Source organism: Marmota monax, unplaced genomic scaffold (assembly GCF_021218885.2).
Source record: "Marmota monax isolate L192 unplaced genomic scaffold, Marmota_monax_Labrador192_F-V1.1 WCK01_AAM20220418_F8-fsc00585, whole genome shotgun sequence".
NCBI lineage: Eukaryota > Metazoa > Chordata > Mammalia > Rodentia > Sciuridae > Marmota > Marmota monax.
Window position 1 is genome coordinate 159,779 of NW_026693638.1, and position 26,344 is coordinate 186,122.

At 36.5% G+C, this 26,344-nt stretch overlaps 1 long non-coding RNA gene across 4 annotated transcripts; it reads right to left on the reverse strand.

The window, feature by feature from the left end:
* Nucleotides 1-1,440: 1,440 nt before the first annotated feature.
* On the reverse strand, nucleotides 1,441-19,985 carry LOC124103237 (uncharacterized). Of its 4 annotated transcripts, XR_009228253.1 has the most exons (6): nucleotides 19,893-19,985; nucleotides 13,160-13,205; nucleotides 12,930-13,049; nucleotides 11,759-11,986; nucleotides 11,038-11,172; nucleotides 1,441-4,834 (listed from the first exon to the last, which is right to left on the reverse strand). It is a non-coding gene; the product is annotated as an uncharacterized LOC124103237 (long non-coding RNA). The 4 variants fall into 4 exon arrangements; XR_009228251.1 differs by lacking the exon at nucleotides 11,759-11,986; XR_009228250.1 differs by having other exon boundaries at nucleotides 11,038-11,986.
* Between the last annotated feature and the right edge of the window lie 6,359 nt (nucleotides 19,986-26,344).

Genomic DNA, 26,344 nt, shown 5'->3' on the forward strand with positions numbered 1-26,344 from the left:
GCAGCACGAGGGCAGCCATTCTTCTTCATTGGACTTTATATCTGCAAGGTGTTAACAAGTAAACATTATGATAAGAAAAGGACATGGTTCCTGGAGCCTGTCCCTTTTCCAAGCATGGGCCAGTGCACATGAATAGCCCTGCCTCTGGCAAAGGACTGCAACCAGAGCTTTGTCGCCATTTCTGGTTCATTGTTCCTCTTAAGGGCTCCTGGGGAGAGTCAGAGAAATAAATCAGGACATATAGGATAGTCCCTCCAGCAGCTCTTGGGTAGCAAATATGTATAATGGTGGAAATGCTCCTGATTGCTTTCCATTTATTTCTGCAGCTACCGGTTTTCCCTATTGCTTGTTGTAAAGTTTAAAACAACATCAATTTTTAAGGACTTGAAAGTGCTTTTCTATTTAAAATCAAACAAGACAAGCATCATTTTCATTCTGGGACTGTGCTTTGCTTCTTGAAGTGTGCTGAATATATAGACACCCACTGAAAAATAATAATAATAAAAAAGCTAAGTGATGGAAATGAGTAATTGCTTGGCAGCGAGTCTGCAGGGAGAGGGCTGATGTCGTGCGGCACATATTTCATGAATAATGAGAGGAGTCTCAGAGCTGTGCAATCACTGCCTATTGGGTCAGAAATTTCACATTAGTGGATTCATCGGAGCAGATCAGTGTCATAAAGACACTCTCTCCTGGGGCAAACACACCTTTCCCTTCACTGAACTGTCGTCTCTTAGTTGTATGGTAGATACAGCAAAGACCTTCTGAGAGACAAGGGACAGATCTGGATTAAGAGTACTTATAGCACATCATTCTATCTGCTCATGGCAACAGAAAGAAACAGTTTTTAGCAGAGATAAGCTAGTAAGTCTATGGCTAACAAAGAGCCTAATGAAGCATTAGATAAATATAATCAATGAACATGTAATTCTATGAAATTTCACTGCAAAATAATTGGAACTCAGAGAATTTAAAAATAGTGACAGGAACTTCAGGTTTTTTGTCTTAGAAATTATATATTTTTTAACCAAATGTTCCTGTTCTCTTTCTGGGTCTTATTGTAGGATTTTACTTCCTGTCATCTTGTGAAGGTACTAACTATCAGATCATGACTTGAGTTGGCCTATGAACTGTGAGCAGAAGTGAAGTGGTCTTTTGGAAATGAAGGTTTAAGAGCCAGTGTGCAATCTGACATTGTTTCCACCAATGCTCCAGAGTGCCAGTCCACATGGGGGCCACTCCATCAGCCTGGGTTCTGGAAAGTACCGAGTACTGACCCCTAGGTAACCCTGACGGGCATGCAACCGGACCAGGAAATAAATAGTTCAAGCTCATAAGACTGTCAGTTGTTTGCTGCTGCAAAATATCCTGCTTAATTCACTAAGTACTTCTTGCTTATTTGTTTATTTTATTTATTTATTTTTTGCTCAGACCACCCTAGGTATCATATGGTAGTTTAGAGAATGGTATTTTATGGTTAGTTAGAGTTAAGTTTGAAGGATTCTTTGAAATAACTATAGGTTCATATAAAATAGAAACCAGAACAGTTTGGTGAAAATTAAGATCATGCATTCAAGATCTTTAGTGTAGTACTTGCATAAGTTTTCTAATCATCATTAACTAACATTATTAGCTAAGCCAGAGGCAGCTATACTAAACAAGGAGGTAAACACGCCACTCAGAAATAATTGATAGCCCTTAACTTAAAGCATATTTTTCCATAAAACCTCCCAAACTCTTGATTTTTTTTTCTCTCTTTCTCTTGGTTTTCATGGAGCCATAGAATACTAGGCTAAGATGCAGATAGTTACAGTAATATCCAAATGCTTGAGAAACTGGTCCAGGAGTGGAGGGATTTGTCCAGAGACACCTGCTTAGGAAGAGGCAGCAGGAGAGCAAAGGAAACCACATAATTTTATCATCCAAAAGAACACTTTTGAAAATGAATGAAGAACTTTGTTAGTAATCATTCCAGAACAACAGGTGGAAAGTAAGATTTTCTCTGGCAGAACAGAACATATGGTCACCCTAATTAGGACCTACTTTCCCTGTGGCTGTGCCCCACGTCACTTTCCTTCGCATCAAACATCTTCACACTCTTGATGTAAGAAACTCTTTGCCATTTACGCTTATGACATAGCGTTGTCACTAGGGAAGAAAAGAACCAAGAGCATTGCTTTCTTTTTTGAAATTCTTTATAAATCATTGTCACTTTTATTCTTTTCCCTCCCTGCTTTCTTTGACTTAGGTTCTTTGCTTATCGCTTTCATGTTTAACTATTTACCTTGAGCAACTGCCTTGCTCAACACAGTTATGGACACTCACTGTACAGATGAATTTGTATCTGAAAAAAAAAAAATGTTGCAACAGCATGGGGAAACTCAGAGGCAAGATTTACCAAAAAGAGAACACAGCTGCTTTCATATAACATGACACATAAAGAAGATTGCATAGCACTGGCAGGGACAGAAATGATAGTGGATACTCTCAAGAGATACATACAGTCATCCATACTCAGATGGGTTCTTAAGGGGACCTGGCTCTCCTCTTATCTATATTCAGAAAAGAAATTATAATTTTTTTGAACATAGCGGAAATTAACTCATGAGAAATAGAAAAGACCCAGAAAACATATTCTGGTATTCTCTCCAAGTTGCAACCCAAGTATGAAAATAGAACACAGAGGAGACAAAGGCCAGGTGAGCAGAAATTACATGCTAGAGATCCTTCTTCATTGCTGAACAAGGTATCCTTCCAGGTCCCTCATGCACAAATGGGCTGGGTGCTGTGACTGTTTAATTGCTTTTGAAATTAGAAATGCCCATGTATTGTGGAGCCTAAAAAGAATAGGCTAGTTTAAAAAAAAAAGAAAAAGAAAAAAAAGGTCATATTTTCCTATCAAAACTATAAGAAATTATATTAAGTGACAAAAAAATGATGTCTTTTGAGTCCTGAAAAGTGACACTATGGTCTAACTGCATCCCTGAGGCACCTGGCTTTGATTGAATGTGCCTGTATCATTCTTTCCATCTGTTGAATTATGATGCAGAATTAACACGAGAAGGCTGAACTTAAGAAGACTTTGAACTTTTCATTTCAATGTTGCTTTCTTTATGTGGAGTCTGGAGATATGATAATTAGTACTTTCACAAATCCCTATAGTCTGCCCTCCTCTTCCCTCCACAATCTCGGGCTCACCACCCTCCAGCCACATGGCCTGTCCTCATATTCCTCATATTCATCAAGTCTGATCATGTTTCCAGGGGATTTGTAATTGTTTCTTGCTCTGCCTGGGATGTTCTTTCTGTGAACCTTGTCAGGATTGGCTTTTCTTTACCATTTATGACTAGAGACTTCCCTGAACATGGTATCTATGTAGGTCATGAATATATTTCCAGAAGACTTCCTGAAAGCCAACAGGTTCTCAGTAAATATTTCTTGAAAATATGAATGAATGAATGAGTTTCATGTTGATTCTGGAATCAAATGACTGAAGAGATTGTGCTTTAAGGCTTTCTGAGAGCTGTTGGGAATCTTCTTTCTCCAGCAAGCTATATTCCTTGTAACTAAGGGTGCAATACTAAATAGAGTAGCACCAAAAGTATTTAAAATACTTAGGAAAAAGAATAATCTGGATGGTGGAATGTGGACGATCCAGACTTTCTATTGCATCCTACTTGGGTCTACTGTACTTGGTCTGTCTCCAACACGGGTGTCTCCTTCCTTCTGTTGCTCACTTCTCTACCTGTTCTCAGCCCCCAAATTATCAAATGTCTCCTTTCACTTTCTGTCTTAAACCTACTGCTTTTGAAAAGGCACTTGATCTCCAATTCACTTAACAGGATTCTTTAAAACAGTGTTTTATAAAACTTGATTGACTCTCCAAAAAAATTATAGTTTTTGCAGCTTTTTAGCCAGAGGTTTTTCCAAAATTATCTCTTAGAAGTGTGACATCATATTTTCCTGCTACCAAAGTAGTAAAGTTCAACTGGGATTGAACACATGGAATGGTTAGGTTTTCAGGATGTGCACATTTCACATCATTTATGCTGAGCTCTAAACTGATTTTGAACTTAGGGAGAGATGTTGTGTGTCTCTGAGTTTCAAGAATGACAATCTTTGTCTTCCATAAGATTACCTACTGCAGGTGCCTAGGGGGGGAAAGCCTCGCCTCAGTGGGGTTGCCCTATTACCATGCTTAAAGTCATGGAGTCCAGGCGAGGATAGGTCCATGACATCAGGTAGTCTGGAGTTTTTATTTTATAGGTGATGGAACTAGAGAGGTGTAGAAGTAACTTAGTAAAGAATGTGCAATGATTTAATGGATAGCATATTTTTTTATTCCTACAATCAGTTATTTTCCTATTGTAATATTCAAATTCTTTCTCTTTTGTAGCTTTCTCTCTTGTTTTCTCTCCTTCCCCCTCTTCCCTCTCCCACTGACCTCAGCTACTCTATATGCTCCTAAAGTGAATGCACCATGTCTTTCATTCTTTGTTTTCAATTTATTCCACACACACCTGGAAAGGCACCAGAGATGGAGAAGTGCTGATAGTCAGATGGTGCGTCAGATCTCCCCATCTTGTCCCTCCAGATTTAATTCCCTCCTTTCTCTCCCTTGCTCTGTTCCTGAAGGAGCTTATCTACATAGGGCCATCAGTAGACCTCTTGCCATTTAGTTCAACCAAAGAGAAGTCTTGGCAGGAGATTAGAGGGCAAGAGGAGAGAGTAGCAGTGGGGACGCTTGCCCTGTGTTCCCTCCCTACCAGGTCGCCATGGTTGGGCAACACTTCCGTGAAAGACTTCTGCTCGGCAGCACATCTTCCCTTGAGGCCTAGAGGGGATAAGAGAGGCATGCTGTTATCTATCCTGGAGGCATGTCACCATTCCTTATTGGCTTTCTAAACCATCCCAGCACCTATGGAAATATCCCTTTATTTAACTCTTTTTGAATTGCCACATTTGGAGATGCTGTCTGTTACTTGCCTTGTCTCTGGTCAAAATGCAGACAGGAAGGTGGAAGCAGCCATTTATCTCCAGCATAAAGGGAGCATTGTGTGATCCAGGCTATCTGCCTGGACCTTTCTGTGGATATTCTTTTAAATCCTTACAATAACCATCTGAATTGGGTACGACTGAGCCCATTTTCCAGGTTGGGAAACTGTGTCTCAGACAGGTCATATAGCATTGTTAGGATCACACAGTTGGTGCTTAGCCATTATCCTGATTTCCCCATAGGACCCCACCTGACCCCAAACTGTTATGTAATGATTGCATCTGCAGTGCAAATATCTCATCACAGATGGAGAGAAAATAGAAATAGGAGCAAGATTAAGTACTCAAGGAGTGAGAGAATTGTAGCGAGATTGGCCTATCTGTTCCTCTGGAACCCATCAGCATTGCAAAGAAACAAGACCTCTCTCACCAAGATGATGGTGGACAAATAACTGCTGGGGGCCACAGTGGGTGCCAAACTAGTTGGCAGTCTTTGAACAGGAGCTTCCAGCTGCTTCTTGGCTCCCCAACCTGCTGGTAACTGCTGAAAGAAGCGAATCTTCCTTCATGCTCACTCTTCCCACCCCCTCCCGATGCCCCCACAGTCTGGAACAGAAGCATTATCTCCCTGGCTCCCATTTAATCCTGGCAATCATCACCTTCATGCTTCCTCCTCCCTGCCAGTGTAGAGCGCAGTGCAGCCTGAAATTCCCAGCTCTGATGGAGAGCTCTGAATTATTCATCAGCTCGATAATGGCAGGTGATGAGATCTTTCCCCGATATGTCCCTGTCAATAGGTGTTTATTAATCTGTTTCACCAGCCACCCTGCTCTGACTGTGGGGCCAGAAGAACCCCACCCGCCCGCCTGACATGTATCGGCAGAGACAGCACTTTAAAGACTCCCTTTTGCTTGGGAGGTCATCTGAAGGTTATTAGGAACAAATTATTTCTTCATTTCCGCTGACTGAGTAGATAGCCTTAATGATCTGTCACCTAGCAATAGCCTGCCTGTTCAAACATAAAGAATGGCAGGCTGATGGGCTTATAACTAGAATCAGTTCATTTCAGCTATTCTCTTGTCAAGCATGTTTCCAAGATACATATAATATTTACATATTCATGAGCCTCTGCCGACACTGATGCCGTGAGGGGGCCTGTCTGGTAACGTGATACAAGTTTGTACCGTGTCCTCAGGCACTTAAAGTCTATTGAGTATATAAAGTCTACCCAGGGCCTCTTTTCTGGAGGTATTCTCTATTTTAAACACAGCGAGTGCCATCCCAATTTTATGCACTCAACTCCCTCTCCTTCCTTTTCCACCCCTCTATATCCACCAGAATCCCTTCACCTCACCTCTTAAGGAGAGAAAGCTATGGTTTGGAGAAAACTAAGGGGCCAGCATGGGTTTCCCACCTCCTAGCAGAGTAAACTCATCCAGGACATGTTTGCTTTACATTCCTTTAGGCTTCGTGTAGGTAACTCAAATTACATTGTGTAAAGCAAAGTGAAGTTACAGCTGGATTTGCAAATTTTGGACTTTGACAGCATTTTAGAGTCTCCTTGGGCTACTTGTAGCTAATTACTATTTCATGCCTTTGATTTTGCCATGGCCTATGGTCTTGTCTCAATCTATCTAGTTGAGGATGGTGCCCCATAAATCTTGCTATAAAACTAAATCACCTGGGGAAGACCTGAAAATTGTCATTTGGAGAGAGATTCTTATTACCCTATCTCCAATCTCCTGTTTCTTACTCCACCCCAAAATATTCTTCCTACTCCTACTGTGATTTGGAGAAAAAGAAATGTAATTAGTTCAGACATCTCTCCATGATAATTTATTTTTGTAGCCCATGGGCTGTGCCATGAAACCTCAGAGGCCTAGGAATACAGCCTATAATTCTAAGATGTCTGAGTCTAGTTTGGGTTTGCCCCATTTCTTCCAGGGCCCAAGTGCCATCCTTCTGGGTAGTTAGGTGCTACAGAGAGCAAATTGCTTTATTTTTATTTTTATTTTTTTGAGTTGTAGATAAACATAATGCCTTTATTTTATTTTTCATTTTTATGTGGTACTGAGGATCAAACCCAGTGCCTCACACATGCTAGGCAAGCACTCTATCACTGAGCAACAATCCCAGCCTGCAAATTGCTTTTTAAAATAGCATCAAGGTATCCTCAAGTATAAGAACCTTAAATACTTATTCATGGAGAATGACAAGTATGTGAAAAATAACATTCCATTGGGGAGTTGCTTGGGGAGGGTTTGGCAAGCACCTACTTCCTTCAAGTCAGTATTCCTGCAAGTGAAATGGGGATAATGACCCAAAGCCTTTTTTCTGTTTATGAAGTCATTATGACAATTAATGAGGTAGTAACTTGGTGAGTATGTTGGGAATCCATTGAGAAGATGACATTAAGGTACACTCAAACTATGACTGCTTGGCAGACAAATAATAACTTCGTCAAGCTAAGTATGAGCCATTCATTTGAAAACGTGTCAGAGCACTTGATTCTTTCACAGATTTATGGCTATTTCAGAATGGACATGGACTTCAATTATCAGGACTGAAAGCCCCAAAAATATAACAACTGAAAGCCCAAAAAATCAGAGAGGGGTTTCTCTGACTGGGGAGTGGGATACTAAGAACACCATACTCTTGGTCTCCCCTTCTGCTACCACTGAAGAAAACTCTACTTTCAAAAAAAAAAAGTTTGAAAATCTAAGCCTTTTTCTAACATTTGCACCAAGTGGTAATTTAAATGAAAGTTTCCATGTTTAAGTTACATAAAATAAAAGTAAAATTAAAATTCAGTTCCCCAGTCACAATAGCCACTTCATTTCATGTCTTCATAGTCACTGTGGCTAATTGCTTCCACGGTAGACCATGCAAATATGGGCCACATCCATTACTGCAGAGTTCTATTGGACAGCAACTAATCCAGGTATTCTCGAACTTTATTGTGTGTACCTAAAAATAACTCAAGGAGTTTCTTAAAATGTACATTTCTGAGATTCATCTTCAGAAATTGTGATGCAGGTGTAAGAGGAGTTACAGAAATCTTAATATTTTAAAAGTTTCCCAATAATTTTAATGGAATGGTTTGTGAGAATATCTGGCTTTATTAATACAATTTAAACTTTGTTCCTCAGATCAACAGCATTAAGGACAAACTGGGAGCTTGTTTGAAAAGGAAATTCAAGAATTGGGGATGGAGTTCAGCAATCCATCAAGGAAACTTCCAGGCAATTCTATGTATGCTCCATTTAAAAACCACTAGTCTAGACAGAAAAGAAATAGAACTGTAGACCCCCTGCAAATTACCAAAACTTAGATATAAATATTTGTAGTCTAAAATGACAATATTGAAATTAACTTATACATACATCGAATTTGCTTACATAAAATTCATTCATTTATTTCATCCATCCTCCTATCCATCATCCTTCCACATTTTCAGGGTACCAAGTATTGTAATAAGAATTGGGAATATAATATATTTTATAAATAACTAGAAGAGCTTGAAGTCTCCAAACACAAAGAAATGATAAAGAGATGAGAATGTTAATTACCCTGATTTTATCAGTACATATTGTATCCGTGTATTGAAATATCACACTGTATCATACAAATATGTACAATTATTACCCTTTAAAAATTGCTTAAATGTTTAAGGAAAGGGAAATGTTAATACCCTGATTTGATTTTTACACGTTGTATACATGAATAAAATTATGACACCATATCCCTTAAGTTTGCATAATTAATTATAAAAAATGAACTGAGAACAAAGTACTGAATAAGTTTGTTGTAATTTCTGCTTTTAAGAAGTGTGCAACTAACTGGTTGCTAACTCAATTTTCCTTAGTTTTCCTTCAGGTTTTTTTTTTAAGTGGGATGGAATAAAAATAAGACTATTTTCTCTAAACCAGAGGTCTGATGGTTTTCTAGCCCCCCACTCCTCACAGTTATATTAATAGCACACAGCAGTTGGTAGTTCACCCAGGTTTATATAGATATTCAGGGGAGATAAAACAATAGAATCCAGTTTTCCAGACTCCAAGCAAACACCAGCAATATTTGTGTAAAACAATGGATAAATGAATTTTCACTTATTCATAAATGAGTGTTCCAACTACTCATTTTAGTGAATTTATATATTGCATATCTTTAGCAGCAATTTACATAAAGCCAAGTCTTATTACAGCACTCAGAAACAAGATATTTATTAATTTCTCTTTCATATTCCATTTTTTCCTTAAAGTATTTTACTATATTTTATATTATTTTAAACTTTTACATCGTGGAAAACTTCAAACACAAACCCAGAAGGCTGTAGCTGCCGTGAGCTACAGCCCCCAGTCAGCTACATGGTCTCCAGGATCAACAAAGGATGCTCTGCAGTAGGTTTAGGGGATAGGGGTGCAAGAGCGCACTTTGCCACTTAGTTTTGTTTTGGATGTAGTCAGTGTTGTTGTTGGATTTTCTTTGCTTGCTTTTATTTGTTTTGCTATCCTAATTCCTTGATCTCTCAATGAGAATATTTGTTGAGTTTCACAAATACTGTCATCTTCCCTGTTCTGTGTATTTTAAGTTCAATGCCATGTTATGAAAGAAAAAATGTTATTGTAATAGAATTCTTATTTGTGGCTCCACCCTCCAAAGGTTGTTACTCTCAAGGATAAGGAGAGCTAAGTTTTTCCTGGTGACAGTAGGGATGCTTAACACAGAGTCACAGCCAAAGGCCCTTTGTCTTTTGTAAGTGACTGGAGATTTCATGCGGCTGTGAAACATAGCAGAAATGAGTGTGCTCAACATTGTGTAGCAAAAAAAATCCATTTTTAAAAATTTACTATTCCAAAGAGAAGAGAAAATTAAGGGAGATAGCACAAAATCCTTTTCTTTTCAAATAAGCAATTCTCAATGGCTGAAAGGCACGATAAGAGAAAAAGTTTAGGATAAGGAGGACTGGCTAATATCTATCTGTGAGTGAAAAAAAACAGTTATAATAAGGTTTTGTGCAAACTTTTCCTTCCAGTATCCATTTTTGAAGACCAGATATAATTTAAAAATCCAAACTTGAAAATAGATTATAATATTATAGCAAATAATACAGAGCCTGCTGAAATGTAACTACTAAAGTTGTTGCCAGAGAGCATTTTCATTTTTAGTATTAATTCAAATGTTTTCACTTTTACAGTACAAAACTATAAAATGTTTATAATAACAGTAACCATTTAGATTATTTATTTACAACTTACTACCTTCTACATCAATAGTTATTTATTTATTTATTTTTGTTTTTAGTGCATTGTAGCTATGCATGATATTGCAGTATAATTTGTCATTCATAAATGCATATAACATAGTTTTCTCCATTTTTACACATATTTATTGGTGCATTATAGTTGTTCATAATGATGGAATTTGTTGTTACATATTCATACATCCACACAATATAACAATATAATCTGGCCAGTATCACTCCCCAGCATTCCCCCCCCCCTTCCCTAAATCAATACCTTTTTATTTTATATTGAGATGTAATTCACAAGCCATAAAATTCATCATTATAACTGTACAATTCTGTCATATTTATATTTATATTGACAAAGTTATGCAATTATCATGATAAATTCCAGAATATTTTTATTACCCCAACCCTGGGGAAAAAAAAAAAAACATGAAAAGTTAATCCCTGTTAGCAATCAGTTCCCAGTCCTCCTCCTCCCCCTCCTCTGACAACCACTAACTTAATTTTTTATCTCTATGGATTTGTCTGTTCTTGAAATTTCCTATAAATCCCCACACTTATGTCCTATACATGCAGAACCGGTTTTTGTCAAGGACTTGTTTCAATATACTCTGGGATCTCTACATGCATATGTGTTTTCCTGCAGAGCATAGTAGCCCATGTTTTATTGCTTTGACTTTGAACCTTTGAATCAATACTACTTACTAGCTAATATCTGGCTCTCTTCTCTCATTCTGCCTGCCTCCTCCCTTGCCTCCTTCATTATAGACACATGAACCCCCTTGACTCACCTCACAGTCAAAAGCCTTGAATATTTCAGAAGCCTTGCCAAATAGGTCATCAATTAGTCAGATATGGGGTGCCTCGGTGTCCTCATATTTAAGATAGAAAACTTTTGAGCTTTATGAAAAACTATGATCCTATATCTACAGATATTAAATAAGAAAAGAAAGTAAGACAATTACTTAATGCAACAAATAAACCCAATATTTTGCCATCATTAACTAGATGTTTTCAAGAAATAACTATTTTTCCTGAAATAATCAGATGATTGCTGAAGTCTTCCACTTACATTGAGTCTATAGAATTAGCCTTAATTAAAAAAATCACACAGTAAGACAAATCATTTGATATAAATCCATATGACAATAATGAGTATTTGGAAGATTCATTTAATGAATTTATATTAGATTTGAATTTTTTCCCATTGGATTCTGTTATTTCCAAGGTCTTTGTGATAGAAATAATATGTTTAAATATCCTTATATGTGACTCAAAATATATTCTCTGTCTCCATTTTGTTGACATATCTTTCACAGAAATGGTAAAGGTTATTTTTAGGAAGATAGGAGAGTGGGCAAAAAAGTAATGGAAGATTTCTTGGAGAAAGAGCTGTATATTTAAAGGTCTGGAGTTGAGAAAAAGAGTATATAGTTTTTATGAGTGTCAACCACTGCAAGGGAGGAAGGTGACATGTTCTGGAGAGGGAAACTTAGGCAGAATGTCAATTACCTTCTGGGTTTTGTCAAGAAATTTGTATTCTATCATTTTGTCTGAGGCAATGAAGAGCCACTGAGGGTCATAAGCATGAGAGAGCCAAGTCAGACTAGTGATTTAAAAGTACCACAGCAGCCGGGCTGGGGATGTGGCTCAAGCGGTAGCGCGCTCGCCTGGCATGCGTGCGGCCCGGGTTCGATACTCAGCACCACATACCAACAAAGATGTTGTGTCCGCCGAGAACTAAAAATAAATAAATTTAAAAAATAAATAAATAAATAAAAGTACCACAGCATGAAGAGAACACATTGCAGAGCAGCAAGACTGGAGCTGGGGATATGAGGGACAGAGTCAGAGACAGAGGAGACAGAAGGCCAGAGGAGGCTGGAAGATTATAAATTCATGATTTCTAGATATCTTACAAATGTCTTTAAAAGATTTCTTCTCAGTCTTTCTAATGCAGGATAAGGAACACCATGTGGGGCAGAGGTAGGGGTGGCATGGTGACAAATTCCATATTAATGTCTTATTTCTATGCATGACCTTACCTGGATATTTAAAACACATATTTTCTTACTTAAAACCTCAGAAACTGCAAAGTAAAAACAAAGCAAAAAAAGTATGCAAACTTTCTTTAAATCAGCATTCCCCAAACTTATTTGACCTCAGAAATAGGTACTGTATTAGCCTTCTGAGCAACTAGCACAAAGTAGACTGCAGTTTGAGAAATTTGTGCTCTGAACCTTTGAAGAGTAAAAGACAACCACTACTGAGATATTAATACAAGGTCCCTCTCGCTGGTGGCACTGATGAACTTCTACCACTCTCCAGAGCCTTTTCATTACTAAACTCCTCACTGTGGTTTTCCTCTGTCTGTCACAAACAACATAAGAATGTGGCTCACTTTTGCCTTCTTAAATATGGTGTCCTTTCTGCTACTTAATCATTTTGCATGTCTGTACCAACTTCATTCTGGTTCTTGAAATAAGTAAATGACCTTTGAAGCACAATTCTAGTGTTATTCCCCATGGTAAGAGAGATAGAGCTCTGGAATTCTTCCAGAATTACTTCCCCTAAGTGGAGCAGAGATCACACTTTTGAACCCAGTAATCAAAAGGTAGGATTCTGACCACTGGGTGCTGCAAAGCCTCTTCTGCTATGGGAAAATGGAAGCCCTCTGCCTTACCTGGATTATGGTCCTGAGGGATGATTTCTGGTAGCCTGACAAATTCTATGACTGCCGCTGATGTAATTTACATGGTCCCAAATCAAGGCAGGTGGATTATGTATTCTTTTTGTTTTCACTCTGGATTTATGAAACAGAAGGGTTATTTTGCCTTGTCCAACTATCTTAAATCATTCAAAGGCAGCATTAGACTTTTAACAGAAAAATGCAAATGTAACTGGGACACTTACGATGACCTAAATGCATGCTGATTACCATTTTCTGTTATTTTTTGCCCTTAAATAAAGAAAATAAAATAAATGTCAGCAGTAAGAAAAATGAAAGTAGGTCAGTCTACAGAACCATTAGATCAAAAGCATTTAGAACCAAACATACCTTTCCCAAGTGGGAAGTGAGAAATCAATATGTAAATGAAAACCGTTTGAAGAGTAGTGGTAGTTTCTCTATTAGCCCTGGCAATTAGCAGGGTGGCATTAAATTATTTTGGTGACCACATCTTGTAGCTAGAACAAAATAGAAAGGCTGGTAGTTTTCCTGAAAGAGATGAGTAACTCCTAAACAGAATAATTCCCCGTTGGGCAGAACTCACATTCTTTAGAAAAATAAGGAAAAATGGACCACAAAGAGTTTCCCTTGATGGAATGATGAGGGAAGATCTGATTTTTCACTCTGTGTATGCGTGTGTGTGTGTGTGTGTGTGCATGAGTGCATGTGTGTGTGCACGGTGCTCGTGCACGTGTCCTTGGGTGTAAAGTTCTGGTGATTCTGTTGATTATCATCAAAGGTTCAATGCTAAGAATATCATACAATATAAAACACTAATAACATGACCAAATATGATGGGCTCCATTGAAAACATGCTGGTAGAGCTCACTTCTATTAAATATTATTACACTGTTCATTGTTTAAAGATCACATTGTATGGAGTTAGTCAATACACCCACCCTTACATTACGAAGTTTAACAATCAACACTATTTATACAGTTGTGAAGAAGAGAAACACCTAAAGAGCAGACAAAGAAATTCGTAACATGCTTCTTAATGAAGGGTTGCTCATAAAATGTCTTTAGAACAAAATAAGATTTTTAAGGATGTGCTCTGAGAAAAGGAAGGAGGCAGTTCTGTGAATTATGACAGGGTACTATGATAGCAGACAAGGTTTTTAAAATGGGTAGAAGATGTTGGAAGATTTTGGAGAGTGATTTAGTCCACTATGTATATGAACTTTTCCATGAATTTGATCATGTTTTTGGTTCTAATACAGATAGTCCACATAATATGTTTGTTCTCTAATATTGACCAAATCACCATCAATCTACAATGGATCTTGAGTTTTTACTTGAAAATTTACAGATATCAAGTGAAGAAAAAGATGCCCAAGCATAGAATTTTAAAGAAAGTGATATCTCAAAATTCCTTAGGACAAATTTGTAGGAGAAAAAAGTCTTTATTTTATTACTAGTTAGTAGCCTTTAAAGAGAATATACTATTTTCAACAACACTTAAGAAACATGCAAGAACCATAATAGGGCCAACCATACATTCTACAGTATGCAAATTGTAAAATACTTCTGATATTCTTTAACCAGCTTGGGTCTTTCAAGTAGCAAGAAAGACTTTTCCTAGCAACATGGCTGAGAAGACAAGGATAGTGGAAAAGATGATTTGAGGTTAAGACAAATCTGTTTTATTTTTAAATGATCACCACATTGCTTTTTTAAATATACAAGTAGCAATAGATGTTTTCATATTGATTAGTAATCCTTAGATTCTTATGTTGAGCATATCCTGAATTTGCATAAAATTTTTTTGACAAGCTTATCTGAAAAGGCTTAGAATATACAATATAATGTTGAATAAGAAGAAAGTTGGAGTATTGAGCCTTTGTAATGTCAAGAGGTACTATGAAGCTACAATAATTAAGACAGTGTGGTATTGGTGAAAGAATAGACAAGTAGATCTGCGGAATAGAGTAGAAAGCCCAGAAATAGACCACACAAATGTAATCAACTGATCTTTGACAAGATAGCAAATGTGATGTAATGGAGAAATGATAGTCTTTTCAACAAATGATGCTAAATAAGTGGATGTTCCCGGATGGAAGAAGGAGAAAGTGGAGGATAAGGAAGAAGGAGGAGGAAGAGCAGAAGAAGTAGGAGGAAGATCTGTATGCCCATCTTTTACACACATAAAAAAATTTTCAAATTGAATTGCAGGCCAAAATGTAAAATATAATACTATAAAAAAACTCATTGAAAATATCTAGAAGGTAATATAGGCAAAGAGCATGGTAATAACACTAAAGGCATGATCCATTAAAAATATTAAATTAGAATTCACCAAATTTTAAAAAGTCTGTTTTATAAAAGGTACTATAATTGAAAGAAAGGATGAAGGGAGAAGCTACATTGGAGAAAAATACTTTTTAAACTCATAAAGAGTTTGTATCAAAGTTATTGTATAACTTTGATAAAACTCTACAATAAGAAAACAAATAATCCACTTAAAATGGATAAAATAACTGAACAGACACCTCACCAAAGGAGATAAGGATGGCAAACAAGCATAAAGAAAGATGTTCTGCATCATATGTTAGGGAATTTCAAGTTAAAATGACAGTGAGATTCTATTTGAATGGCTAAATTCAAAACATAGAGAATATCAAATACTGGTAAGGATGTGGAGCAACAGAAACTTTATTGTCAATGGGAATACAAAATGATAGAGTGAATTTCGAAGACAGTTTGATAATTTCTTAAAAAGATAAACGAAGGTTAATATACAATCCAGCATTTGTGTCCTTTGGTATTTACTCAAATGAGTTGCAAATTCATGGCTATACAGAACCTTGCACAAAATGTTTTCAGCTGCTTTATTCATAATTACCCAAACATGGAAACCACCAAAATGTCCTTCAAAAGGTTAATGGGTAAATAAATGTGATACATCCATACAATAGAACCTTTCTCTGTGCTACCAAGCATAAAAAGACATGGAGGAATACATACTGCTAAGTGAGAGAAGCCAACCTATAAAGGCTACATTCTGTCTGATTCTTTTTTTATTTTTTAATTTATTTTATTAGTTATACATGACAGTAGAATGCATTTATGAACTTTGATATATCATACATCAATGGGATATAATTTCTCATTTTTCTGAGTGTACATATTGCAGAATCATATTGGTCATGTAGTCACATATATACAGACTGTAACAATGTCTGTTTCATTCTACTATCTTTCCTATTCCCATATCCCTGCCTGTCCCATCACTTCCCTCTACCTAATCTAAGGTAACTCTATTCTTACCTAGTGTCTCTTCCTTATTGTGAATTAGCATCCATATATTAGAGAAAACATTTGGGCTTTGGTTTTGTGGGATTGCCTTATTTTGCTTAGCATGATATTCTCCAACTCCAACCATTTAGTGGCAAATACCATAACATCACTCTTCTTTAAAGCTGAGTAATATTCCATTGAGTATATATACCACATTTTCTTTATCCATTCATCTATTGAGGGACACCTAGATTGGTTCCATAGTATAGCTATTGTGAATTGAGCTGCTATAAATATTGATGTGGCTGCATCCCTATAATATGGTGATTTTAAGTCTTTTGCCTATAAAACCAAGGAGTGGGATAGCTGGGTCAAATGGTGGTTCCATTTTCAGTTTTCTGAGGAACTTCCATGTTTCTTTACATAGGAGGAGGAAGAGGATATATGGGAACTTTCTGCTCTAAAACTAGTGTCTATAATAATTAATTATTTAAAAAAAAAACACTAATGGGATATAATTTCTCATTTTTCTGAGTGTACATATTGTGGAATCATATTGGTCACATCTTATTCATATTTGTCTTGAACTGATGGCCCAAGATTGGGACCATTTGACTTCTACCTCTGTGTCTCAAACCTACCACCTTCATATCAAGAGGGGGGATAATGAGAAATGGCTTTATTTAAGGCTGAATCATATTGGTCACTTTTCTAGCAGAGAAATCTGGTGTGCAGTCTTCTAAATGAAATTTAGTGATCATCTTCTTCAGCAAACTGGTTTCCTTCAATTCCCTATCCTCTCCCACCTCATGCCAGATGGACAGTTATTAATTTCTGATGCAGATAAGTGACAAAATGCATCTAAGATGAAGATACTAATGACCCTATGAATAGAAATGAAAAGTTAAAATGTTAGCCAAACATTGCTCTTTGTCAACTAGTCTGTGCCTGTAAAACCTATGATCAAGGGTAGAGAGTTGAGGTGTATGGGGAAGCCTTCTGCCAAGAGCTGCTATTTTACACTTGGAAGAACCTCCATTTCCTCTCTGTCTAGGAGGAAAGAAAGCTTTCTTCCTTGGCTTCCTTCTGTCCTGGTTTTCCAAATGGCAGAGTCATGAAATAATGTCCTGGTGATTCTGGAAACTTTACCTTTGTCTTTGAAGTGACAATTTTAAAAATAGTTAAGAATAAGGAGTAAATATTGTATAGCTCTTTTACAGGCTGTAAAGCTATCTTTATATATTCTCCCACTGAATCTTCACAACAGGGTTGGTCATCAGTATTATAAGTGATACTGTCCCTGCAAATGAGTAAATGGAGATGTATAATCTTATGTGATTCTACCAAGTTGATACATCTGCCTTAAGCACCACTATCAGGTCCTAACTTAAATATTTGATAATTTGATAATGTGCTCTTTTGTTATATAGATCTTTACTTTAAAAAGAACTTTCCCAGGCTGTGGGACAGACCCACAGAAATGACAGGAAATATTCACATAGGTGTCAAAAGCCAAAACTGGAGCCTCAGAAACCTGCTGGTATGTGGTAGTTTTAAGACTCACTTATTACACACCATAATGGATCATGGGGGGAAGGTTTATAACATGCATTGAAACTGTGACTCCCAAATCCTAAAAACTGAAAATACATTCTCTATTGTGCTTCCAGTGCCTTGATAGTATCTGTCTGAGTCTTCCCCACTACCTGCCTCTCTCCCTGCTGCCAGTCATATCCAGATACAGAAATCCCAGAAGGGAGTAAGTCCTAAACACCAGGAGAGTTCCATTAAGACAAAACAAAACAAAAACATAAAACCTGCATTATATCATCCCTCTTCCTATATCCCAACAATTTCAAACGAAGATGAGTGAAGTTAGTGTTGTACCTCTTCTTTCTTTCCACATTCTTAGAAAGACGGTGTAGGAAGTACAAACAACAGAGATGCTCAGGTGTCCACAGCCTCCTCTGAGAGTGTGGAAATATAAGGCCAGTGAATGTGCATCATGAACTTCTGAATACATCATCTTTCATGTCTTGTTTTACTTCCTCAAAACTTTAAGCCTTTTTTTTTTTTTTGCAGTTAAAAGCACGTTCTCCTTGGTCTTTTATTTTGCAAATTACCAAAAGTTCATATACATATTAAGCAACAGTAGTGACCCTAACATTTCATGGGTGCCTTCCTTGAACAAAGTACTTGTGAAGTGATACAAGTTTGGGCCACTTCAGCCACTTTAGGAATGTTCTTCCCCACAGGGACCTCTATCCCTACTGCCACCCCATATGCTGTAGACTGGCTAGAGGAAGAGAGATGGTTGGTCTTATAACCAATAGGATCATTTAAAATATATCTAATCATTTTGGCCTAATCATAATTTACTTGGTCATTATTAAATGGTAATAGCAATACCTAACTTACAGGAAATTTTTTAAGGAAAAGCAACGCAATATATAAAAGAAACAAATAATGCCATTGACAAAGTACACTTATTGGGAAGTTTGTTGCCATGGTTAAATATGTTATTGCACTGATAATCTTGAAGAAGTTGGAGTAAAGAAGTGGTAGGAGTAAGATCAATACATATATTCCCATTGAGAGCCTAGAATTGGGGAAGTATAGGCATTTCTTCCTGAGCACACTGGCTTCTACTAAGGACTTTGTGATGAAAGGAAATTTTGGAACTTGCTTTTATATGGCCCTGGTGTTTTCTAATGAACTACTTGATCTAATACATTGGGACTTAACTCAGTGTCTGCTTCCAGAATCCTTAACAAGTTCTTTGAAGTACATCATTTCAGAGAAACTGAGGATTGTCAGAAGGTCCTGGCAGCATGCATTAGCTCTTCAATGCCTAATGCTTGCATATTTTACGTCTTTCAAATCAAGATACCTGGGAGAGGCCCTGGAAGGGATTATAGCAATCTGAATCTAAAGAAAGGACTTCAATGCAATACTCAAATTCAGCAACTACTTAAATACCTTCTGAATTAGTTAGCTTTTTGCCACCATGACCAAAATACCTGACCAGAACAACTTAGAGTTGAAAAAGTCTATTTTGGTGCATGGTTTCTGAGGTTCTGTCTATAGCTGGCAGGTTTTGTCACTCTGGGCCTCAGTGAGGCAGAACAGCAGGGTGGATTTTAGCTGCTCAACTCATTACCACTGGGAAACAGACAGAGAGAAAGAGGAAGGGGCCACAGGGAAGATGAAACTTTGCAGGGCCTGCCTCTAGTTACTTACCTCCTCCAACTATGCCCCACATGCCCACAGTTACCACTAGTCAGTCCATTCAAACTAGAATGGACTGATTATATTATGGGTCTCATAATCCAATCATTTTACTTCTGAATATTCCTGCATCAACACAGAAGCTTTTGGGGGAACATCTCATATCCAAACCGAAACATTCTGCCTCCGGCCCCTTCTCCTCTCTCTTTGTCTCTCTCTGCCTCCTGGCATTAATGAGCTGAGCAGATATCCTCCACCATGATGTTCTGCCTCACCTGAGGCCCACAGTGATGGAACCTGCCAACCATGGATTAAACCTTTGAAACCATGAGCCAAAATAAAGTTTTCCTACTCTAAGTTGTTCTGGTCAGGTGTTTTGGTAACAGCAATGAAAAGCTGACTGACACATCTCCCAAGCAGAAAGGAAAGATATATCATAATGGACTACAATACCTTTTGTAGAAGAGGCAGAGATGAGTAGAATTTCCATGGAAGGAACAGAAATATTGATTCTTCTGATAGCTGCAGCAATGGAGAAGGAAGCTGCATAATTGATTGACAGTTTAAGAAAAAAATCTGTGAAATATGTTCCCTTTCTTATTTTTTTTCTCTTAATCATCATGTGATACTGATGGTATTTAGGTATGGGTGAAAGGAACTAGTTTGGGTTATTTTACTGAAAAGGAAGTGTGAAGACCCATAAGTTGAAATGCATTTGTCTAACAATGTGGAAACTGTATTCACCCTTTCCCTGAAGAAAGTCTGAAGTCAGAAGTGTCATCATTGTCATGATGCTGCTATCATGCCTATCCTCTAAGAAATTTAAAGAACTTTTTCAATTCCTAGTGACTGCTTTGCAGACAGAGCATCTGTTAGGCACAGTTAGGCACATCACTGAGAGCCCTTAATACATGTGGAAGACCACAAAAGTTTTTTTATTAAGCTTTACTTATTTTTAGGAACAGAAATGCATTTATTAATGTTCCGTTCATGACAAGTTAAATACATTTTATTTCAACAGCTACTTTTGCAAGATTGTCTTCTTTTTCCTTGTTTTTAGCTAAATAGCCTGTCAAATATGATCTTTGTAACAGTGAGATACTAAATACTGAACAATCTATTTAGCAGGCTTCCTCATGACCTCACAGAAACTCTGTAACACCATCTGCCAGTGGTGAAGCATAGACTCCTTTATCAAAATAGTCAAGGAAGAAGAAAGGGAAGAGGCCGTGATGTTTAGACGAAGTCCTTGGGAAAGTGCTGAAAGCCCTCATTTCTGCTGGCAGTCTTCTAGATCACGGGATTGTGGATCACAGCCATTGTTCTTCCTCTCATGAGTGAAGGGTAAGGTGTGTAGATGACTGTCCTCACTGGCCACAAGTTTGTGTCTGACTATTCTCTGGCAGATGGTATGGAAGGGAACAGAAAAACCTGTAAGGAAATGAAGCTTATCTTTGAAGCAAGGCATTGTCCTTGTCTATGATTAAGCTTTACTCTTTCGAATACTTTTAGGTTCCCAGAAAAACTGAGACAGTAGGTATTTTCTATAATACTCCCCTCTCCCATACATGCCCAGCCTCCCTGATTGTGAGTATTCCCCAGCTGAGTGATGTATTTGTTATAATTAAGGAACCTAACTCGACACATCCTATCCTCCAAGGTCCATAGATTATACTTGGTTCACTCTCGATGTTGTACATTCCAAGGTTTTGTACAAATGTATAACACGTGTCCACCAGTATACCATGTAGAGTAATTTCTTGTAAAATCAGGACAAAAAGAAACTTTTAAAGCTTGAAGAGTAAACACATAGACTGATCCTTCAGATCTTCAAAGTTTGAAAAAAGACAATGACATTCCACTGGCAACTAGCATGGACCACCAGGAGTGGATCAGAGAACCTTGCAGAGCTTGCATGGGAGACGAGAAGCAATGCTGAGTGAGGAAGGAGACATTCCCTAATGCTTGCTTCTCTTAGGGTCGTGTAAGTAGAAAATTACAGGAAATGAACCATAAGCAAAAAAAAAAAGAAAGAAAAGAAAAGAAAAAAATCTAGAGCCTTGTAAATCCATTATTTTTTTCCTAAAATAGGAAAAGAAGTTAATGTAGTCAAAGTTATATTGAGGTCTGGTGATGTAGCTCAGTGGTAGAATACTTGCCTGGTATTTGCAAGGTCCTAGGCTCCATCTCCAACAAACAAACACATTCATGTGCACACGCATACACACAGTTATACTGCAAAAAAAAAAAAAAAAAAAGTTTAAGATTGATATTATATATGGGGAAAGGGGTCCCAAAGGCAAAGGTACCTAGAGTTCACAAGTCATAATGTGGTCTTCTTGCTTTGCTCACCCCAGCAAAAGTTCTCTGCTTTCCTGGTAGTTCTTATCATTTCAGTAAGATATTAATCTTAGGACTCACTTGGGAATGCACTTTGACCTCCAATTCTCTGTGTGAACTTGGGCAAGTTGTTAAGCTATCCAGATGTCCCTTTGTTCATCAGGAAATAAGCATTAACAGGGTTACATCCTCCTGCTGGTAGTCCCTCTTACAATTAGCCTGACCACCCATGTTCACTGTCCTAGGGAAGGAAACACACGGCAGGAAATAAAAGAAAAATATAGACAATCTATTGTTTTGTCTTGTATTCCAAAACTCTAGGCTCTCAGAAGAATAGAAATATTCATGAATACTGAAAATGAATTAACAGAACAAGTGACAAGAATAAAGAAATCACATCCAAGTCCTACTTTCCCCACCACTAACTCCTGGGAAACACTGATCTGTTCTCCACTGTGGTATTGCCCTTCCCTTAATGTCATATAATCAGAATCATATAATTTGTACCTGAAGACATTGGCTGTTGTTACTCAGCTTAAGGCCTTTGTGTATATCATAGACTGTTCACTTGTTAAACTTTACACTTAAGTCATTTCACCTTTTGACTCTTAAGAGTGAAGTTGTTACAAGAGAGAGCCAGGGGAAAAAAGAGGGGAGAGAAAGTTACATCCAATTAGAGGAAAGATCAGTAGAGCAGACAAAGGGGATTGGCAGGAAGAAGGGGGACCTAGAAAAGGGAAGAACAGTGGGATGAATGCTGCTAGGGTGGGTCCCAGCATGGGGTGTGTCCACAGGACTAAAAAAAAAAAAAGTAAACTGTAAATGAATTGAAGAGGGATCTGTGGAGTGGGGGTCAAGGGGGAGAGGGATATGAGAATGAAGTGCTTGAGACTGAATCAGAACCAGTTGGATTATGTGCTTTTGTGATCATGTCAAGGTGTATCCTGGTGTTGTATCATAACTAAAAAGAATAATAAATGAAAAAATAATGATAATAAATGAAGCTGTTATAAATATTCACTTATAGGTTTTGTGTGAACTTATATTTTCATATCTATAAGTACTCAGGAGTGAGATCGCTTGGTCATATAATATGTATTATTAAATTTTATGAGAACACAACATCTTGTTTTACACAGTGGTTGTATCACTTTGTGATGCCAAGAGTAAAGCTTGTGTGTTCCAGTTGCCCACATTCTCACTTGCACTTGGCATTATTGGTGTTGTTTATTTTGATCATTCTAATAGATTTGTGGGAGTACATCATTATGTTTTAAGGTTCAATTTCCCAAATAGCTAATGATGCTGAACATTTTTTTCATGTGCTTATTTGCCATCAATATAATCTTACTGGTGTCTGTTCAAGTTTTATGCATATTTTTTCAATTGGATGCCTTTTAATATTGTTGAGTTTTGAGAACTTTTTATATATTAGAGATATAAGTGCTTTGTCAGAAAAATGCATTGAAAATAATTTAGCACATCTGAAGTTTGTCTCTATTCTTGTAATAGTGCTTTTCACAGAGCAGAATTATTAAAGATTTCTACAGGTCCAAATTATTAAATTTTTGTTTTATAGTTCATACTTTGGGTACAGTCTAGGTACTCTTTGCTTATCACCAGATCATGAACATTTTCTCCTATGTTTTCTCATAGAAATGTTTTAATTGACTCTTTAAATTTGTATCTATTATTATTTGGGTGTTGTAAGTTGCAAGGTTTAGATCAAGGATTTTTTTTTGTATGTGGATGTCTAATTGTTGCAATATTCTTGAAAAATCTATAATTGCTCCACTGAAATATTTTTCTACCTGTCAAAATTCAAATGCCCATATTTGTGTGAGTGTATTTTGGGTTCCTTCATTCTGTTTTGATGATTGTGTTTATGTCTTAAATAATAATACAGTGATTACTGTAGTTTCATAGAAATTTATAAATTGGGAAAGTGTGATTATTGTAACTTTAAAAAAATTTGTTTAACTATTCTACTTCCTTTGCCTTTATATATAAATTTTAAAACAGGTTTGTCTGTATTTTTAAAAATTTCTGTTGAGATTTTTGACTAGAATCATGTTCCTCAACTTTATAGGTTATTATGGATAGAATGAAGATATTTACTATATTGAACTTTCCAATGAATGAATGAATGAACATTTTTTGACTTATTTATATCTTGATTTCTTTCATTAGCAGTTTATGATTTTCAGCAGGTGGATTCTTCAAATTTTTTGACTTTTTTATACCTTTGTATTTTATTTTTTGGAGATATTATAAATGTCTATTTATATTTTTTTGATTTATAATTGGATGTTGTTAATATAGAGAAATGTGAAGACTTTTTGTGTTTCAATTGACTATGTATCATAGTCAATTGTTTGAGTTTAACTTTGTTAAACTCACATTTTAATCTACATTTTTTTTGCAGATTCTTTGAGATTTTCTACATAATTACATCTTCTACGAATAGGGTCATTTTTAATTTTTACTCTTTTACATATACATCTTTATATATTTTTATTACTTTTCGCAATGGCAAGGCCTTCCAATATGTGTTAAATGCTGGTAGTACAACTGAAAATCTTTACCTTATTCTTGATCTTGGGGGAAACAAATCTTTCACCATTAAGTGTGACTTGGTGCTGAGATTTTTATAGATGAATTTTATCAGGTTGTAGGAATTCCCTTCTTTTCCAAGTTCACTGAACATTTTTATATGGAAATGAATGCTGAATTTTGTTGAATATTTTTCTTCATCTATGGATAGAATCATGTAGATTTTCTCAATTAGAATATTAATTTGATTGGTGTAACCAGTCTGGAAAGCAGAATGGAGAGTAATTAGAAAACTTGGAATGGAACCACCATTTGATGCAGTTATCCCACTCCTTGGTCTATACCCAAGGGACTTAAAACCAGCATATGATAGCCACATCAATGTTTTAGCAGCTCAATTCACAGAACCTAACCTATGAAACCAAACTAGGTGCCTTTCAACAGATGAATGGATAATGAAATGTGTGGTGTATATACACAATGCAATATTACTCAGGCATAAAGAAAGAATAAAATTATGGATTTGCCAGTAAATGGATGGAACTGCAGACTATCATGCTAAGTGAAATAAGCCAATCCCCCCAAAAAAGGTTGAATGTTCTCTCTGATATGTGGATCTAACACACAATAAGGGGGGCAAGGATAGAAGTTCATTGGATTAGATAAAGGGAAGGGAGGGGAGATGGGAATAGGAAACACAGTAGAATGAATCTGACACAACTTTTCTATGTTCATATATGAATATATGACCATTGCAGCCCCACATTATGTTCGACCATAAGAATGATATCCTAATTAGAATAAGTTATACTCCATGTATGTATAATATATCAAAATACAGTCTACTTCTTGTATATCTAAAAAGAACAAATTTTTTAAAAAGAATACTAATTTGATGGATTACCTTCAGTAATTTCAAATATTAACCAGCCTTGCATTCCTGAGATAAGCCCTACTTGGTCAATGATAATTATATTATTTCCATGTATTCTTACATTCAATTTTACAATATTTTGTTGAAGACTTTTTTTCATCTGTGTTCATGAGGGATATTGGTCTATAGAATCATTTTCTTTCAATACTTTTTCTAATTTCAGTATAAGGATAATCCTGACCAAGGAAGATATTTAGCATTTTCTATTCTCTTTTTTTTTCTGAAATGTGTATTTAGATTTAATATTTATTCCTCTTAAATTTTAAGTGGGATTCTCTATTAAAATAATCTTTGCAAATAGATGTTTTAAAGATCTTTATGAATTCAAATTCTTTACTAAAGACTCTTCAGGTTCTCATTTTCATCGTCATAAAATTTACATCTACTTGTCAATTTAGTCATTTTTGTCAAATTAGTTCATTTCATCTAAGTCATAAAATTGTATGTGCAGTGTTGTTTTTAGTATTCCGTTCTTATAAAGCCAACATGGTCTACTTGATATCTCCTTTATCATTTCTGTTACTGGTAGTTTGTGTCTTTTCTCTTTTTTTCTTTGACTATACATATTTATGATTTCAATTCTTTGAAATGTATTAATGTTGGCATAGTCATTGGTCTATTTTTGTGAAAATTCCACATGCACTTTGGAAAGAATGTGTATTCTGTTCTTGTTTGATGGTACTACATAAGTGTCACTTTACAATTATAAAACAATCACAATAGCAAACTACAATATCAATAACAATTGCATCTAGTTAGTTGATAATATTATTATATCATTACTGATTTTTGGAAACTAGTTCTATCTGAACTAGGGATGTTGACAGCTACAACTGTAATTATGGATCTGTCTGTTTCTCTTTTTAGTTCTGTCAGTTTTGCTTCCTGTATTTGGGTTTGTATTCGTTGGCTAGAACTGCCACAGCAAAGTAACACAGATTGGGTAGCCTAAACAACAGAAATTAATTTTCTCATAGCTGTGGAGGCTTAAAGTCTGAGATAAAGGTATCCACAGAGGTGTGTCTTTCAAGGCCTCTCTTTTTGTTACAGATGGGGTCTTCTATCTCCACAAGGTCTT